The 20,267-nt window shown below is 38.5% G+C and overlaps 1 protein-coding gene across 5 annotated transcripts in view; it reads right to left on the bottom strand.

The window, feature by feature from the left end:
* Positions 1 to 20,267, bottom strand: part of MKLN1 (muskelin 1) — a 393,778-nt gene that overhangs the window by 22,340 nt on the left and 351,171 nt on the right. The window lies entirely within an intron of this gene.

The raw sequence follows: 20,267 nt of genomic DNA, 5'->3' as shown, positions 1-20,267 counted from the left end.
CTTGACCTAGAAAAATGAAATGCTTCCAGAATATGAAACACAAGTTTATTATAAAGTCAGAGTTATTTAAAAGATCTGTTCAGGGGCTGGAACACAGCGGGTAAGGTACTTGCTTCACATATGGACCCCAGCCCAATCACCGTTTGAGTAATTCCTGAGTGCAAAATCAGGAGTAACCCTTGAGCACTGCTGAATGTGACCCAAAAATAAACTTACAAAAAATCAACCAACCAAAAAAAAGAAAAAAAGGTCTGTTCATGATCTGGAAATGTATTATTTAATATAAAGAGTTATATATCCAGGAGTAAAATACGCCATTTTGTTTTCCTGAATGGTCTAAATTCTCCAGAATAATGCTTTACTTATTTGTTTATTTTTGCCACATCATGAGGTGCTCAAGGCTTATTTCCTGGTTCTATGTGCTCTAGAATCACTCTTGACAGGACTGGGGATCATAAAGGGTGACAGGGATTGAACCCAGGCCAGCCAAGTGCAAGGTAAGCACTTTACCCTCTGTACTATCTCTCCAGGTACTATTTTTGTTTTAAGACACTGAATGTGGGGCCGGGGATGTAGCTTAGTGGTGGAGGACAGGCTTTGCAAGGGTGAAAGGCCCAAGATTGTCAGATGTCTTGTGCCCACCTTTCTCAAAACATTACAAAATATTTTTGAAAACTGTTGTTTAAATGGGTGATTAAATATCCAAAACTCAGCAGAACACTGATACAGAACACTGCAGAACACTATGAAGCAGAACTTTGCTGAAAATGCAATTTTCCTTGTAACTGCTATTTGGAAATAAGTTATAAATGACTGCATGTTTCACAATTTAATTGTCATGAACCAAAAATGTCATTGTTTAAATGTAAGTCATTTATACATGACCAATAATTATATGCTCAAAAGTTAAATGGATTGCAAGTTAAATACTCTGGTGGCAGATGTGATGGTAGGACAATGAAATAATACTGTAAATCATGGTACCTCAATAAAAATGGGAGAGAGCGGAGCGGTGGCACTGCGTAGGGCTTTTGCCTTGCACGAGCTAACCTAGGACAAACCATGGTTCGATCCCCTTGCGTCCCATATGGTCCCCCAAGCCAGGAGTGATTTCTTAGTGCATAGCCAGGAGTAACTCCTGAGAGTCATTGGGTGTAGCCCAGAAACCAATAAATAAAAATGAGGTAAAATATTCACACAGAAATTTCTCAAAGGAAAAATTTCTATTAAATGACAATATTACAGACAATTTTAAATATAATTATTATAATCTACAAAGTTTTTTTATCCAAACATGTTTGCCTGTGTACAGAAAATACTATAAAAGAACATGTGCCAAGCTATAAGCTTATGAGGAAAATTAGGGCATTTTTATTTTCTATTTTATTTACTATATAATCATAATTTATTTGTATAATTATATAGAAAAATATACAAACCCAGATACAGAAAAATACATAACTGGGTATAAATATTGGGAACTTTTATTAATAAAAGCTTTATGTAATTTATATATTCTCCAAAATCTCACATTAATATTTGGGGTATTCTTATTTAAGTAAAATGGGAGTTCCAATTTTTAAACATGGGCCTACTGATATTAAGAAATGCTTTTTCTTGGGGGGGGGCATACCTGTTGATGTTCAGGGATTACTACTCCTGGCTATGTGCTCAGAAATCGCTCCTGGCTTGGGGGACCACATGGGACGCCGGGGATTGAATGGAGTTCCATCCTGGGTCAGTTCCGTGCAAAGCAAACGCCCTACCACTGTACCACTGCTCCAGCCCCTAAGAAACATTTTAAACTATTTTTTGGCATGATAGTGACAAAACTACAACTAGATATATTACTTTATAAATAAAATTTATTTTTATTTTTCTCTAATAATTAAAAATAAAAACTTACTCCTAGAGAGTTAGTTGCTAATCAGTAGTTAATTTAAACTTATACTATATGTATACTTAATGTACATTTAATGTATATTAAATGTAATAATGCAACAAGGTACATTTACTGTTAATGGTTTTTTTGTTTTTACTGAAGATTTACAAATTGCACTTAAGAAGCTTAATTTCTGGGGCCAAAGCAGTGGAGTAGCAGTAGGGTGTTTGTCTTGCACGCGCTAAACTAGGACAAACAGAGGTTAGATCCTCTGTTGTCTTCATATGGTCCCCCAAGCCAGGAGTAACTTCTGAGAGCAGAGCCAGGAGTAACCCCTGAGCGTCACGAGGTGTGGCCAAAAAACAAAAAAGCTTAATTTCTTTATTTCTTTTTTTGGTTTTTGGGTCACACCCAGTAGCGCTCAGGTGTTACTCCTGGCTCTTCGCTCAGAAATCATCCCTGGCAGGCTTGGGGGACCATATGGGATGCCAGGATTCAAACCACCATCCATCTGCATGCAAGGCAAACACCCTACCGGTGTGCTATCTCTCCGGCCCAGAAGCTTAATTTCTATTTCATTCCATTTCATTAACAATACCAATTCAGGGCCCGGAGAGATAGCACAATGGCGTTTGCCTTGCAAGCAGCCAATCCAGGACCAAAGGTGGTTGGTTCGAATCCTGGTGTCCCATATGGTGCACCGTGCCTACCAGGAGCTATTTCTGAGCAGACAGCCAGGAGTCACCCCTGAGCACCGCTGCGTGTGGCCCAAAAACCAAAAACCAAAAACCAAAAAAAAAAAACCCCCAATACCAATTCAAATACATTTTAATAAAAACAAGATTTTACTTTGGTTTATGGGTCATTACACCCAATGGTGTTCAGGGGTTACTCCTGGCTCTGTGCTCAGAAATCCTGGTGGTCTTGGGGTACCATATGGAATGCTGGGGATTGAACCCAGGTCAGCCAGGCAAATGCCCTATCTACTGAGCTATTGTTCTGCCCCCCCAAAACAAGATTGTCTATTTCTACCTCCAAAAGTAGCCTAGATTTCTTCTAGAAAATATAAAATTTTCATTTTTATAATACACACAAAATTTTCTTATACTTTTGTAAACAGCAGAAAATATTTTAAATGAAGATTTTATACACTTTTTAAAAACTTAAAATGCTAATAATAAATGCATAGCAGTGGTCCTCAAACTTCTTAAACAGGGGGCTGTTTACTGTCCCTCAGACTGTTGGAGGGCCAGACTATAGAAAAAACAAAAACTATGAATAAATTCTTATGCATACTACATATATCTTATTTTGAAGTGAAGAAACAAAATGGGAATAAATACAGTATCTGGTCCATGGGCCATAGTTTAGGACCATAGGATAAAGATATGATTTAGTACTAGCAGGCTACATCTTAGTTACCTTAGGAGTACATAAACATTGTATTAATATAGGACAAATGGCTTCATAAAGCTACTTTAATACCATACTTTGATTTAGCAGGCTAATTTTAGATTCTTGAGTTTTCAGTATTAACAAAATTCTTGAAGCTTCTCACTAGATTTTGTTTTCAGATAGCACACTAGAGACAAACAACATTACCTTTCTTTTTTTTTTTTTTGTTTTTTGGCCCACACCCAGTGGCACTCAGGGGTTACTCCTGGCTCTGTGCTCCTGGGGGCCAGAGCGTGGCATAGCAGTAGGGCGTTTGACTTGCATTTGACAGCTGACCTTGAACAAACCATGGTTGATTACCTGGCGTCCCATATGGTCCCCCAAGTCAGGAGTGATTTCTGAATGCAGAGCCAGGAGTAACCTCCGAGAGTCATGGGATGTGGCCCAAAAAGAAAGAAAATAAGAAAGAAAAATCGCTCCTGGCAGGCATGGGATGCCAGAATTCGAACCAGCATTCATCCTGGGTTGGCCACTTGGAGGAAAACACCCTACTGCTGTGCTATCTCTCCGGCCCAATATTACCTTTATTATCTCATTAAAATGGCAGAAAAGATAACACAGCAAAGAAAAAAAAATGGCACAACAAAAGAAGAAAGTTTGTCATCAAGTGATAAAGTCCTAGTTATTGTGGATGATAGCTGGTTTTATATGAACAAAGATGTCATAGTCAAGAGACAGAGAGCCCAACTCACTGGAAATAAAGATGGAAGACCTCCAAGGAAGGTCTTCAAAACAAAAAGCAAGAATATACAGAGAAAAGGACTTGTGTGGAAAGTTTCGAATAGGGACAAGCAGAGCTCTAAATAACCCCAAATCTTCATCAACAACTTCAGGGGAAGATGGGCAAAGAGATAAGTCAGTTCTGTTCTGATCCTCTTTGATTCAATAATCCTGGGAGTAGCCCCCTGCACCATCTCTCTAAGCATTAAAGAAGAAAGCATGGTGGACAGCATTGGCTAAGCACAGATAAAATAATCTTGGTCAATATTTTGAGGGACCCACGAGAAAAACAGGCCTATACAATAGGAAAAAAAACACTGTCAATGGTTTCCATTTTCTCATATATTCACAAATTTTAATGCTTATAAGGGAATCACAATGCACATCAGAAAAAATCAAGAGAAATACCTAGATGAAAACAGAAGAACAAGCAAAGATTAATCACAAAAAGGAAACGAACATGGGAAAACCTGGAAATTCATTATCACATTATTGGTGATGCTAGGAATTAAACCTAGGCCCTCACATATACCAAGCAAGTGCTCTACCAGAGTAAAATCCATTGCCCAAGGATTTGATGTTAAGAGAAACTACGTGTATAAAAGGATAAGCTTCTATAAAAAAAAAACGAAGAATATGAAAAAAGTATTTGACAAATCAAGACAGAATAAAAACAAGAGGGCAATGTGATCAAAAGTCAGTGGCCTTAAGATAAAACTGACAATAAAAAGAAAAAAACTAACAAGAGTAGCAGAACATATAGAAAAACTACACTGAGATTATGACAGAAAAAACTGAGTTAGAGGATAAAGTTAATGAAGTAAAAAAAACAATTTATAAAGTATACCAGAAGGTTCAGTGAAATAATGAGGAAGAAAGAAAACAAAGATAATTTCAGAAGAAGAAAACAGTGAGCATCCTGGTGAAACAAGGTGTGACTGAGCTGGGATTGAGACCCAGGGATAGATCACTTGATTAAGACTTGCCTTGAGGGGCTAGAGAGATAGCATGGAGGTAAGCCATTGCCTTGCATGCAGAAGGTTTGAATCCCGGCATCCCATATGGTCTCCCGAGCCTGCCAGGAGCGATTTCTGAGCATAGAGCCAGGAGTAACCCCTGAGCGTTTTCCTTGGGCAGTGAGGGCCTCAGTTTGGTTCCAAGCACACCACTGGTTAAAAATAACAAAAGAGGGGCCAGAACGGTGGCACAAGTGGTAGGGCATTTGCTGCATGAGCTAACCTAGGACGGTTTGATCCCCTGGTGTCCTTTATGGTCCCCCAAGACAGGAGTGATTTCTGAGCACATAGCCAGGAGTAACCCGAGCATCACTGGGTGTGCCCCCCCCAAAAAAACCCCAAACAATAACAAAACACAAGAGGGGCTGGAGTGATAGAACAGGGTTTGCCTTTCATGTGGCTGACACAGGACGGACCTTGGTACTATTCCCGGCATCTCATATGATCTTGTAAGCCAAGAGCAATTTCTGAGTGCATAGCCAGGAGTAACCCCTGAGCGTCACCGGGTGTGGCCCCCAAACCAAGAAAAAACCGAAACAAAACAAAACAAAAACCCACAAGAAAAGGAAAAAATATTGGCTACTAACCATGCTTTATTTTCAAAAGATAGACACACACACACACAAACACACACACACACACACACACACACACACACACACACACACCCCACACACACACAGTTTGGCACACAGAAATTTAAGGACAACAGAGCAGAGAGATGCATGGATATCATATAGCCTTCTCCATGTGAAACTTCAATACACTGGCAGTTAAAAAAAATTCCAAGAGCTTCTAGAGAGAAAAGAAGTTATTACCAAAAGAGGAATAAATTTCAAACTAATGAGGCCTTTAACCAGTAGCAATATTAGAACAAAACAGTGTTAAAATTAATAATAATAATAATAATAATAAAAGACTAGATTTGACTAGATTTTTATTTTCAGTTAAACTAGCAATCTTAAGGGGCTGGCGAGATGGCGCTAGAGGTAAGGTGTCTGCCTTGCAAGCGCTAGCCAAGGAAGGACCGGGTTCTATCCCCCAGCGTCCCATATGGTCCCCCCAAGCCAGGGGCAATTTCTGAGCGCTTAGCCAGGAGTAACCCCTGAGCATCAAATGGGTGTGGCCCGAAAAACTGAAAACTAGCAATCTTAAAAAGGAGAGAAAATCTAACAGCAATTTAGGTCCAGTAAAAAATTTCTTATCTATGACTGTGAAGAAATTACTGGAGGGGCAATTCCAATAAGGAGAAAAGAAACTTTACAGTTTACAGACCAAGGTGAGGTTCAAAGGTGGAAGATTGGGGTTGGAGAGAGATCAGCAGGTAGGGCACTTGTCCTGCACATGACCAACCTGGGCTTAATTCCTAACATTCCATAGGGTCCCCTGAGCAGTACCAATCCCTAACATCCCATATAGTCCCCTGAAATTCTATGGTCCCCAATTATTGAATGCTGAGTCAGGAGATACCTGAGTATGCAAAAAAAACATACAAACAAACAAACAAAAAAAAATGGTGGGAGGCTGATATCTGAGCACCACCAAGGACCAGAGTAGGCTAAAAGCAAAATACCTGAAAAATCTAGGGGAAAAAATTGATTAAGGACAGTGAGTGCCATAACAATGGGGTTGGGGGGGGGAGTAAAAAAGAAACCTCTTAAAAAAATAAAGTTCCATTAGATATTAAGCCTATTTGGAGTCAAAAGTCTTCAGAATATGGAATATTTTCTTCCCCGCAGTCCAACCCTGGTATCTGGATGGTTAGTCTGCTCCATTCCCCTTTCTCCTCATGTTTTCATTTCTAGTCCTACTATTTTTCTTCATGAAACAGCAAATTTTCTCAAGATAATTTGTCATCACTTTTGATATTTTTCTTACATCTCTAAGATTTATTTTTCACTTGCCTGGCTTCCAAATGGGCTTCAATCTAGGTCTTTATTTGGCAAAATTGTTGAGATAAATATACCTAAGAATATTTTATTTCACTCCTACAACTGAAAGTTTGGAGGAGATATACATTTTTGGTTTACTTTCTAATCTCTGTGATTCTCTTCCATTCATCATAGCTGTTGAGCGGCTGATAGCTAGCTTCTAGTTCCCTTGCAAGTTAATTGTTCTAACTGAAATCTTTGAAATTTGTCTTTGTGTCTTTCATATTCCTAATTTTATTTTCATATCCTTAAGCATATGCTTCCTCTTAATCTCCTGCTTAATATACTATAGGCTTTTGATCAATCTGAGGCCTTTCATTTTTTCTGATATTTATTTCCACCATTTCTTCCATTTATTTCCTAAATTTGTTACTCTCTTTTAAGAAAAAAAATTTTCATTCTTTCTGAAAGTCCTATTGAGAAGCTGGCATTAGGCCTGAAAGATAGTATACAGGTTAAGGTGTATGCTTCACATGTAGCTACCTGGGTGAGACTCGTTCAAATCCTAGATATATATATTTGTCCCGAGTACCACCAGCAGTGGCCCTTGAACACAGACCGACCCAGGACTGGCCATTAAGCAAGGTGTGAACCCCAAACAAATAAATAAAGGAAGTCGGCATTGGCATTAATACCATTCTCATTCTTTAAGGTTTTCTTTTTGTATATTTTTTCTTTTTTCCTTTTTCTTTTTGGACAGTATACATTTTAATCTTCAGGTAATATTCTACTCATATTCTACTTAGAATCTCATTTTAAGTATATTTCCTACAATTTCTACTTAATTTTGTTTTTTATAATTTTCAGATTTTCACCTTACCAGTATGTTCCTTATATCTTTAACTATACTGATCATGCTTGTTATAAATTCTTGGTTCACCTACTGTATTAAAATGCTTTAGATCCATATGTTGTCAATTTATAGCCCTCTTTTAAGTTGCAGGCTTGAATTATCTAGTCATACTGTGCAGTAGTGGATCCCCCCAACCCCAGTGAACCAGCTATTCTTTTTGGGAAGACATATTGGGGACACCAGAGACCAGGACTTGACTAGCATAAGCACTAGTGAGTTTAAGGAAAATAAGATAGTTGGGGACAGTGAAGCCTTGGTAAGAAAAACCAGTTAGTAACTTCCATTAACTATACCTCCTTCCTTTCAACTGCCAGTGCCCATTCAGCCCTTTAGGGGAAGTAGAAAGTAGCATCCTCAGAGGGAAAAAAAGAAAAGAATGAAACTAGATGGCCAGTCCACATCTATTTTCATCTACTCTTATTCCAGAAGGGCTTCTTGCTTACCATAATGCTGATTTTTGGATTCTGGTTCTAGATATGGGCCAATGATGTCAGTTTCTATACTCAAGAAAAAGAATGAACTCAAGACAATTTAGGAAGGAGACAGCTCACTCTTACACTCAAGGTGTTTTAACAGTGTGGCTAGGATCAAAGCTGGGTTCACATGTCTATAGCCCTGCATGCTGCATTTTGGAAGTTCAGTTACTTCCCATTACATTTTCAAGAGTTTGATCTACAGGAAGGTATTTAGCAGCCTGTGCTAAGAGTTTATTACTCTGCAATGGCCAGAGAGATAGTCCAACAGGTAAGGCATTTGCCTGGACCCAGATTCAATCTCTGGCACCCTATATGATCCCTTAACCTTTTGAAGACTAACTGCTGAGCACAAAGCCAGGGGTAAGCCCTGAGCACTGCCAGGTGTGGATCAAAAACCAAAAAAAAAAAAGAAAAGAAAAGAATTTGCTTCTGTGGCAGATATACTTTTCAATTCATAACATACTGCTTGAATTTTGTCTTAGGCATATTGTAACTTTATAATAGTTTTATGAAAATAAAAATGGTTAAACAAAACCAGTAACATCAAATTAAAAGATTTGAAGGTCAAAGATAAGAAATTTGTATTCTAATATGTCGTAACTATTAATATAATTTCCTGTGTTTTCTTCCATAAATGAACAAAGGCTATCTTTTCAATTGATTGATTTATAATTGTAACAAAAGGATAAAGAGGAAAGATTTGCAACTTCTTGGGAGCCAAGCCTGGCAGTGGTCAGGGGACCATATGTGGTGCCAGAATTTGAACCAGAGGTGTGTCAGCAGCTGCATATTAATAACAAGCACCTTAACCTTTGTACTATTTCTTAGGCACACATGTTTAAAACTTGAGATAAGACAGCTAAATACAGTAACTAAATAAATATTTTACCTGAAACTCTGCATGACATTTTCTTTTCTCCTTTGGTTTTCCAAAAGGCAGATGGATAAAGACTATCAAATTAGTAAAGTTTAAAAAAACCACACAAGGAGATTAAAAGGCAAAAATATTTTTCTTTTCTCTTCTTTCTTTTTTTTGGTGTTTTGGGTCACACCAGCAGTGCTCAGGGGATACTCCTGGCTCTACGCTCAGAAATCACTCCTGGCAGGCTCTGGGGACTATGTGGGATGTCAGGATTTGAACCACCATCCTTCTATGTGCAAGGCAAACTCTCCGGCCCAGCAACAAATATTTTTAATTCAGCTCTGTCTCTCAATGAAGAGATCACTACTTTAATTCATGAGCTAATCTCAATTCTATATTGGTTTCATAATCAATGCACATGTTTATTATTAGTTAAGACAGGTACATTTTTTTGAGCACTGTCACAGAAATACAAAATTAAACTAAAAAAAGCTTTCTACTTTTCATCAGTATATTTCTTCCTCTTCTTCCTCCTCCCCCCTCTTCCTCCCCCCTCCTCCTCCACTTCCTCTTCTTCTTTTATTTTATTATTATTAATTTAATGTTTTTTTGTTTTGCCACACCCAATGGCCTAAGGAGTTATTCCTGGCTCTACGCTCAGTAATCACTCCTGGAATGCCAGAATGGGATGCCGGGGATCAAATCTGGGTCTGTTCTGGGTTGGCCACATGCAAGTCAAATGCCCAAACACTGTGCTATCTCTCCCAGGTATTTTCCTCTTGAAGTTACATAAAACATGACTTCACAGTAGATCCAGTTGTTCATATGACACAATTTTGCAAGCTGACAGTTTCAGTATTTCAACCAAATCAAATGTGCTAGGTTAACAGTCCTAGACATTTCTTGGTTTCATCATTTTTTGGCCACACCCAGCGGTGCTCAGGGGTTGCTCCTGGCTCTGTGCTCAGAAATTGCTCCTGGCAGGCATTGGGGAACCATATGGGATGCCAGAATTTGAACCACCTTCAGTCCTGGGCCCGCCGCTTGCAAGGCAAATGCCCTACCACTGTGCTATCTCTCCAGCCCCAATTTTATCTATTTTTGAAATCTACCAATACCAGTACTAAGTATCCAAGGTTTTTAAAAAATTTTTTGGGAAAAAAAAAAGTATCCAGGGCTGGAGTGGTAGCACAGTGGTAGGGCATCTGCCCTGTACACAGCTGACCCAGGATGGATGCAGGTTTGATCTCTGAGTGCAGAACCAGGAGTAACCCTTGAACACTGCTGCCGGGTATGCACCCCCCAACTCCCACCCCCCCCCCAAAAAAAACGTATCCAAAACAGAGAGAAATGAATCTTCTTGTCTTCTTCTTTCTCATTCTTTTTCCTTTTTTGTTTTGAGGTACATCTCGCAGTGCTCAGAGTTTTCTCCTGTGTTTACTCAGGGATCACTTCAGGTAGTGCTAGGGGTAGGGCATATGTGGTGCTGGGGAATGAACTGGTAAGGCAAACTCTCTACCTGCACTCTGGCCCTGGCAGATTTTTCTCCAGATTTTCCTTTTGTCTCATTGGCCAAAAACTGTGTCCAGGAGAGACAAGGCAAGTGAAATAATTTGGCAAATAATAATGACAGGTTAACTATTTAGTCACAATTCAATAAACATGATTTGGTTAATAATTAGAAAAGGCGAAAAGCTATTGGGTAGGTGAATAAAAGTGTCAGTCACAATGTTATCTTCTAAGTCCCGGACTTGTTGACAGTGGTATGAGATCCTAGTAAGTTCTAGCAATAACTCCAATTTAGATCTCGTACTGTTTTGCCTAAACCTGGGGTCCTACTGCTCATTTCAATTTCTGTCAAACTACAACTACAGAAGAACTGGTCTTAGTAGGAAGCTTGCCACTTGGGTGGGGGTTGAGGAATAAGTCTAGGAAGGGAACATAAGGACATTGAGGGAGAGAAAAAATGCCAGTCAGAGGGGCAAGAAGGAAACTGGGGACATGGTGAAGGGTAGTGGACACTGGTGAAGGAATTAGTGTTGATAAGATGTAAACCTGAATCATAAATATCTTTGTAACTTGGTAATTCATGGTGATTTAATAAAAGCAAACAATTCTACAGCTAGTTTTTGGCACTCTACAGTGTAGTCTTCATTGACTTTTATTATTATCTAATTAATTTGTATCTGGCTATAAAGAATTCATCTTATTGACTAGATTCGCATAATTTACCTACTGTAACACAATTAAAGCTGTTTCTATATTTTTTACTCTTACAAACAAAAATCATATTAAATATCACTATATAATTTTTATTTATACATAAGGACAAATATGTGAGTGGGATAAATCACTGGAAGAAATACTGTTAGTCAAAATGTATAATACTTTTAACCTTAGTGGTTTTTTAAATGTTGCTTTTCCTTTTTGAGGTACCACATATTAATTTCAGGGCTTCACACATGTAAGACATGTGCTCTACCACATCTCCAGATGTTCTAGCCACATCTCTAGCCCTTAATATATATTTAAAGAATTATCAATGAAGCTAAAAGTATCTTTATATGAAAGTAAATTAACTGGAAAATTGAATTTTTTCCTCTGAATAATATTAGACAATGATCTAATAAATTCTTCTCTTTTGTTTGTTTTTGGGCCACACCCTGCGGCTCTCCGGGGTTACTCCTGGCTATGAGCTCAGAAATATCTCCTGGCAGGCTAGGGGGACCATATTGGATGCTGGGAATCAAACCCAGGTCTGTCCCGGGTTGGCTGCGCCCAAGGCAAATGCCCTACCACTGTGTTATTAGTAGAATATTGATTATGGTTGTAGTTTCTAGGTTGTCATTTATTAAGACTTTCAGGTTTTGTCATGTTTAGAAAGGCTTTCTCCAAAAGCTAAATAAAAACAGTAATAAGTATTATTTATTCTATTTATGTGTATAAAACTAAAGTTTTAGAAATATTTGATAGTAGTAACCAATATTACTTGGTTACTAATCATTAGTACTCTTACTGTTTGCTTTTATAGGTGAATTTTTTAATCACATTTACCATTAAGAACACATTTTATATTAAAAATATAAAAAATTTGAAAAGATTTTATGTAGCAAAGCACCCTGTTATGACAGGGGCAATATGGAAGTTACTATTATCAATAATGTTGAGAGAAAAATGTATACATAACCCAGGCTAAGGACAACTCAATGATAGAGCCATATGTAGAATCTATTTGAGGCTCTGGTTTTGATCGTAGGAGCAGAAGGTTTGAGATATTTTATGGAAATAATGGCACACCAAATGTGATGCTAACTGAAAAGCAGTAAAAGTCAACTTGAAAATAAGCAGTAACAGTTCCTAACTCAGTAACTAATCTATGCTTATGATGAAATGATAAAATCTTTTCTAATGCTGAATAATTTACTGTAGTAAGTCTAAAGCAGTAAAATCTAAAAAAAAAAAAAAAAGGTAAAAATCATAAAAACCTACCATACTAGTTAAAGAATAAAAAGACAATAAGCAGATTCCTAGTGCTAAAATGAAAATCAGTAATATTTTGCATTTTAGGTTTTCATAAAAATGATTATTAAAATCAGATTTTTTAGACTTAGAAGAGCCTCAAACATTCATTTCAAAGTCTCTGGTAATAGAAGGATAAAATTGCCAGATGTGGTCTTATGTCAAGTAGTTCAATCCCTCACTTTCTGAGAAATAATCAGGTCCAGAGAACTTACACAATTTTGCCAAAGTTGCAATGCGATAAGTGAAAACCATGAATAAAGAGATCAAGTATTCTGACCTCAACTAATTATTCTTTCAATCATATCAATCTACCTCTAGAGTTAGGACAAAATGAAACAGATAAGGAAGGGTGTGGGAAATACAGCAGACAGAATTTAAGGAACAAACAAGGAAACACATAATTATTATAAGAGTGGATTAAAATTCTAAGAGCTCTGCATAATTAATGCTGGGTTTAGCATCTGGCAAATGAAGATCTGACAGTCTGTTACCTTGAACAATACAGATAAAAGAAAATAATGATCTGAATCTATAGCAAGCCAGACAGGCCTGGTATGTGCGACATCTTTAAAATATAAATTTCAACTATGTTTAAAAAAAGTTTATATATAGAAAATATGCTACATTTGCCCCCTCCTTTGTTCACATACATATTGTCAGAAGTTATTCAGTAATAAATCCAAATTGTTGGTGTTGAACTTTGATATATTTACATATGTGAGACCCAACACTAATAAAATCTCTTCTAAGAAGTTGTCAATCTACTGAATTTTAATATCTTAGTGAGGGGAACACTGTTATACCCAGTTAAAAAAAATAGAATTAAGATCTTGAAATGTTGGTCTAAGATTTTTTGATAATTTTAAAGAACAACTAGTTTCAGATTGATAGTACAACAGTAGGGCATTTGCCTTGCATATGGCCTACCTGGATGAATCCCGGTTCAATCCCTGGCATCCCATATGTTCCCTGAGCCTGCCAGGAGTGATTTCTGAGTGCAGAGCCAGGAGTAACCCCTGAGCACTACCAGGTGTGGCCCAAAAGCCAAAAAAAAATTGGGGGGGGGGGGACCACACCTGGTGACACTCAGGTTATTTCTGGCTATAAGCTCAGAAATTGCTCCTGGCTTGGGGGAACATATGAAACGCTGGGGATGAAACCAAGGTCTGTCCTGGGTCAGCAGTGTGCAAGGCAAAAGCCCTACCACTGTGCTATTGCTCGGCCCCTAAAAGCCAAAAAACTTAAAAAGGCTCTGACCCCCAATTTTTTTTTAACAAATAGTGATGTTCGTTTTCTCTCTCCCCCCTCCATCTCTCCCTCCACCATCCCCTCCCCCTATCTCCTGTGGTATTCAAGGTACTCCTGGCTCAGCTCTCAGGAGTCAGTCCTGGCAGGCACGGGGAGTGGGGGGTAATTAGGGTGGGGAGAGACATGACAGGATGGGACAATACCATATGAGATGATGGGATCGAAACCAGGTCAGCCACATACAAGGCAAATGCTCTACTTGCTATACTATTGCTCTGACCCGCAAATAGTAGTATTTTCATATTCTATCTCTAACTGATAACTCCATCATTTAAATTCATTCTATGATTTCAAATAATCCAATTTGAAACTCACATAATAAATACATTTTTAATCAAATAACCCACATTACTGAATCATAGACAAATAGCAATTATATATTAAGTCCATCTCAAATAACAGTAATTAACTGTAGTGAAAAAGCTTTAGAAGAATAGTTAATAAATAGAATGTTTAGATAATCTAGAAAGCATTCACAGAATAGAAGAAAATTGGTGTTTTCTCAGAATACTTAATAATGTGGATATTTAAATAGTACCAGCCTTATCCTAAGAAAGACTTTCCATGGCTTAAAAGACAAGTAAAAACCCAATATGATAAAATTAAATTTTAATGGTCGTTTAAAAATCAAGTAAAAGTAACTCTATAAGAGCAAAATATAACTGTTTTGACAAGAGGTTTTCTGATGTCCAGTGAGTTTTTTTTGTTTTGTTTTTTTGTTTTTTGGGTTTTTTTTTAGAAGGGCCTGGAGAGATAGCACAGCAGCGTTTGCCTTGCAAGCAGCCGATACAGCACCAAAGGTGGTTGGTTCGAATCCCGGTGTCCCATATGGTCCCCCGTGCCTGCCAGGAGCTATTTCTGAGCAGACAGCCAGGAGTAACTCCTGAGCACCACTAGGTGTGGCCCAGAAACCAAAAACCAAAAACCAAAAAAAAAAAAGAAAGAAATCTTGACTAAAATCTGTGTTTTTCAAATGAGCTTTAAACAGGTTTTGAAGAGCAGTCAAAATTATACTGTCAGAAGAATACATAGACCATGTTAGAATTAAAGTCTGAACCAAAAGTTTTCACTCCTAACCTGGACTTGAGAAGTTTAGATCTGAAACACAAGATTTGAAATACAAGCACAAGCCAGTTCCAAGTTGGAGATGGGAGAAAGAGTGATTCAGGTCTGGGCAAAGACCCAAAGTCAAGCAAGCTTTTTACAAAGACTCAGTATTTAGTGATCATAAAACAAAACATGGTGGCAAAGTGGAGAATTAACTAATTTACCATAAAGAAATTTGTGAGCCCAAGTAAATTTACACTTTTAATCCTGAGGACAAAGTGATACAAAAGCCTTAAAAGAGAGAAAATCCATCAGGTTTGTTATATTTTAGTAATATTCTTGTCAGCAGAAATCAAAAGGTAAGGCTACCAATCTACTTTTCCCCCATCTCTATACCTAACTACAAGCTCCATGAAGACAAAGTCGTTTTTATAGTTGAATGCTCAGTGCTTTTATTATTAATAATCTGGTACCTGGTAGATGACCAAAATATACCCAATGAATAAATGTGAAAGGATCAGGAGCTGCAGCACTTAATTAGTCACAACGAACAGCTATATAACTGATTAGAGTGTAGGAGACAGGTTTGAGGGGGAGACAGGAAGAGGAAATCTAGAAAAAGAAGCCAAACAGATGATAAGGACAGCACAAACTAGTGAATTAGCAATAAGATTAAAAAAAAAAGATGGAGGTAACAGTAACATGAATTTATTGAATAGTCAGTCTGCAAATATTGTTCATTCTTATGAAATCTTGAACTACCCAACAAAAACAGCCTAAAATTAAAAATTCAATCTAGCTCTTCTCTATAAGCAGAGAGAATTCTTTCCTTAAAATACAATTTTGTTCTTACACACAAGCTAAGGCCAAGATATCAAGTAACCTGACAAGGATGCTTAACCAAGAAAGGCAATGGACATTCTAGAGGTAAAACGGGGGGGGGGGGGTGTCTCAAACCTGACTATTGAGCAGAAACACCCCTGAAATGGGGGTTATAGGGGTTGGGATAGGGAAGAGAAGGTCAAGTACATAAGAAAGTGATAAAAAGCCCTCCATATTCTTATGTTCATTGCAGACCTATACAGTTAGAATCTGGAAATAACCCAAGTGTACGAGAACAGATGATGGCTAAAGATATGGTGGTACATCTACAAAACATGATATTCAGCTATTAGAAAAAATGAATCCATGAAATTTGCTTACATTTGGATATATAGATTTTTATGCTGAGTGAAATAAGTCAGAGGGAGGGGGCAAGACATAGAATAATGTCATTCATTTGTGGGATATAAGGAGATAAAATAGTAATATGGTATTATTATTAGAAACAACAGAAATGAGGGCTAGAAGGACCAGTCCGTGGTAGGAAGCTTGCCACAAATAGTGCAGTTTGGGTAGAGAAGAGAATACTATGACAATGATAGCTGGAACTGTTCACTCTGGCCAAAAAACAGGATGCTACTCTGGGATCATTGGTGGAAAGAGGTCAACAATAGTGGTGGGGTTATCCCTGATTCACTGTATGTCTGAAAACCAACTATGAAGGGATTTGGTGGTGGTAAATGTGCACTGGTGAAGGATGGTGTACACTGTGTGACTAAAACTCAGTCATGAACAATTTTGTAACTATGGTGCTAAGGAAAAAAAAAGTGATGCAAAAATTAGGGAAAGCAAAATATCAGTAATTTAAGTTTTCCTCTAATGTACCAAAAGAGCCATAAATGGTTCTAGAATTTCAAGCATACAAGTGCAAAAAGTTTAGGTGGAAAATTTTCCAAGTAGTTCTAACCAGATGCTCAATTCTGCCATAGAAAATTCTTTAATCACACAGTGCCTACATAATTTACAGGCACATGGTAAAAATTAATCACTTGAAAAAAGTGTACTTAGAAGTGATGGCACAGCCGTAGAGTGTTTGCCTTGTACATGGCTGATTCAGGAATGAGCCGGGTTTGATCCCTGGCATACCATATGGTCCCCAGCCCCCAAACCTGCCAAGAGTGATTTTTTTAATTTTGTTTTGGTTTTTGGGCTATACCAGGCGTCGCTCAGGGGTTACTCCTGGCTCAGGGGACCATATGGAATGCCAGGATCGAATCTAGGTCGGTCCTGGGTCAGCTGCACGCAAGGCAGACTCTCTCCGGCTGTGCTACCACTCCCCCAGGAGTGACTTCTTTTTTTCCCCCCACTTTTCTTTTATCTTTATTTAAACAGCATGATTACAAATATGACTGTAGTTGTATGATTACAGTCATATAAAGAACACCCCCCTTCACCAGTGCAAGATTACCACCACCAATTTCCCAGATATCCCTCCTCCCCAACCCATCCACACCTGTACTCGAGACAGGCTTTCTATTTCCCTCATTCATTTACATTGTTACGATAGTTTTCAATGTAGTTGTTGCTCTAACTGCACTCATAACTCTATGTGGTGAGCTTCATGGGGGGAAATAATGGTTGGGACTGAGGCAGTAAATGATTAGAAATGAGCTTTGTAGGGCAGTATTAAGGTCACAATACAAGATGGATATTATGCATATATAAACTATATGCATATAATACTATCAATATGTATTGTACGCATGGGGGCACTAGCCCCCGTGGTTTTGGAAATGGAGACCAAGGGAAAAAATTTCCAGTGACTGTCCCAACATAAACCAGTGCTGCAAAAGCCTGCTTTCCTCCCAAAGCACATTCTCATTAGTGTAGGAAGAGGTATTGGGAAAGCCTGATGACCTCTATAGAGTCCACCTGGACCGGTGCCCAGGGAAGGTATGGAATCCAGGGGAGAAAGAGGGGGACGGCTGGGGTCCTGCCAAGACTCCCAGCACTCCCCAGGCGAGGGAGAAGGCCTCCGGCATGGGGCCTTCCCAAACCTCATACCTGGAAAGAGCTGGCCTCCAGAATCAGAGAGGAAACCAGAAGCAAGGTATCTGCTGGCCCTCCTCCCCATGCACCTCCCCCCTGGAGTACGGAGGGAGGGGGAAGCCTGAGGACCGCTTAGAGTCCACCTGAACCCACTTCTGGCCATCTGGGCCGGCAACCAGGGAGGGCCCAGGAGTGACTTCTAAGTGTAAAGTCAGGAGTAACAACCCCTGAGCATTGCTGGGTGTGGCCCCAAAACCAAAAAAAGAGAAAAGGAAAAAGAAAAGAAAAGGTGTATCTAGACCAGAACTTTTCAAGTGGGAGCCTGGGGTGATGGAAGGATTCAAGCGGTTAGTAATAGGTTAGCCTTGGGCAGAAGTTGGAAGAGAGGTATCTACTTTGTTATTTTTAAAGAAGGTAGATTTCTGGGGCAGCACAAGAATAATTTTGTTCCTGAAGAGGAAGTAGTAGGCCCAAAGAGTTGGGAACCTCTGATATAAACCAGAGTGCTATTTTTTACAAAGCAGACTAAGCTCTAGCTAAGTATCTCAGATATGTATCTTATTTAACAAATAAAACAATTCTTTCATTTGTACAGTAATAAGGTACTAAAGAGTCAGACTCCAAATATTTCTCCAGCCTCATTTCACTTCAATTTATGGCATTCTCAGCCACTCCATCTGTTTCTGGAATACTAAGTTCTTTCCTGCTTTGGACCTTTGCACTTGCTTTACCCTGTTGTGAACTCTATTCTTTTTAATCATTCCTTTTCTTAAAGATGACCTTACCCCAGTTTTCTATCTGTTCTCACAGATTTTGCGTTATAAGAGAAATGCTGCTCAAAGTAGAGCTAAGAAAAGTGAAATCATGTTTCTTGTTCTTACCCTTTTCTTTCTTATTTTGTTCCTATCCTTAATAATTTACATCAGGTGCTATTTACCTAACAAGTCTTTTACCACCCCAAGCTCAAACATCTGGATTTGTTTTCACTTTGAAACTTCATTTTGATGAAGAAGATTCTTTTTTCCTATTCTTTATATTCCAATGTGATCTGAATGCTCATAGATTTATCAAGCAGGTATCATTTTGGGATGGTCTTCATTGATTTTCTACATCCCACCCTCTTTTTATATATACAGCGCCTGTATTTTCCTTTTCCTTTAATTCCTTTTGCTCTTGTATAAGGTATGGTAATTTCCTATCAAAGGGTGCATAAAGATTTATTCCTTTTAGATTTATTTATTCACTTTGATTTTTGCATCACATCCAGTGATGCCCAGGGGTTATTCCTATTCCTGGCTCTGTACTCCCAGAGGTGCTTGGAAGAACCATATGGGATACAGGAGATCAAACCCAGGCCAGACATTTGCAATGCCTTATCTTCTGTGCCATCTCTCCAGCCCAGATCAATTCCTTTGAAATTCGGAATTGAATGTATGATATAAGTCATTCGTAAGCCCCTTCCCCTAAATAGAAAATCTGAGAGAGCTCAATATTTGCTTTTCCACACTCTCCAAAAGAGATGTTTCCTAGCTGTACTCACTAAAATCTAAGTAGTGACCCTTCTGGGCATGTTTCTGTTTCCTTGCCTTTTCTCCATCAGGACTATAGGCAATACAATGTATAACTGTAAGTCAACCATGAACAACTTTATGTGTGTGGGGAAAACCTGTAGTATGAACAACCCTGTAGCCATGGTGTTTAAATTAAAAAGAAAAAAAAGAGTGAGTGCATTGAACTGCATGAGGACTAAGTCTGAGGCCCATGTTCAGTCCTCAGCATTGTGTGGACCTGAGTGCTGCCAAGCTTTTCCCTACAAAATAAAATGGAAGCTGGGGCTGAAGAGATAGCACAGCGGTAGGGCATTTGCCTTGTACACAGCCAACCTAGGACAGACAGTGGTTCAAATCCTGACATCCCATATGTCCCCCAAGCCTGCCAGGATCGATTTCTGAGCACAGGCCAGGAGTAATCCCTGAGTGCCACCAGTTGTGACTCAAAAACAAAAACAAAAAATATATATGTATATATACAGTACACACATATATGGGAACACATATATATGTATGTATGGAAACATATATAAAACACACACACATATGAAAGCTATAATGACTTTTCTTGAGCCCCACATCAGATTACCTACCTCTGGGTTTCTTGTTATATGAAAGAAAACACTTCCTCTTTGTTTAAGCCAGTGTTCTCTGATTTTCTTGCAGGCAGATGCGTTCTACTAACAAACCCTCTATGACTGAAAATAGTAATTCCATCATCTTTTTTTCTGGTGTTTTGGTGAGGAATAAAATTCTAGGCTGGTATTTTTTACA

This window comes from Suncus etruscus, chromosome 1 (genome assembly GCF_024139225.1).
Source record: "Suncus etruscus isolate mSunEtr1 chromosome 1, mSunEtr1.pri.cur, whole genome shotgun sequence".
In the NCBI taxonomy this organism is placed as follows: Eukaryota; Metazoa; Chordata; class Mammalia; order Eulipotyphla; family Soricidae; genus Suncus; species Suncus etruscus.
Note: the sequence above shows the minus strand (reverse complement) of the source record. Positions and strands in the feature narration are given on the sequence as shown.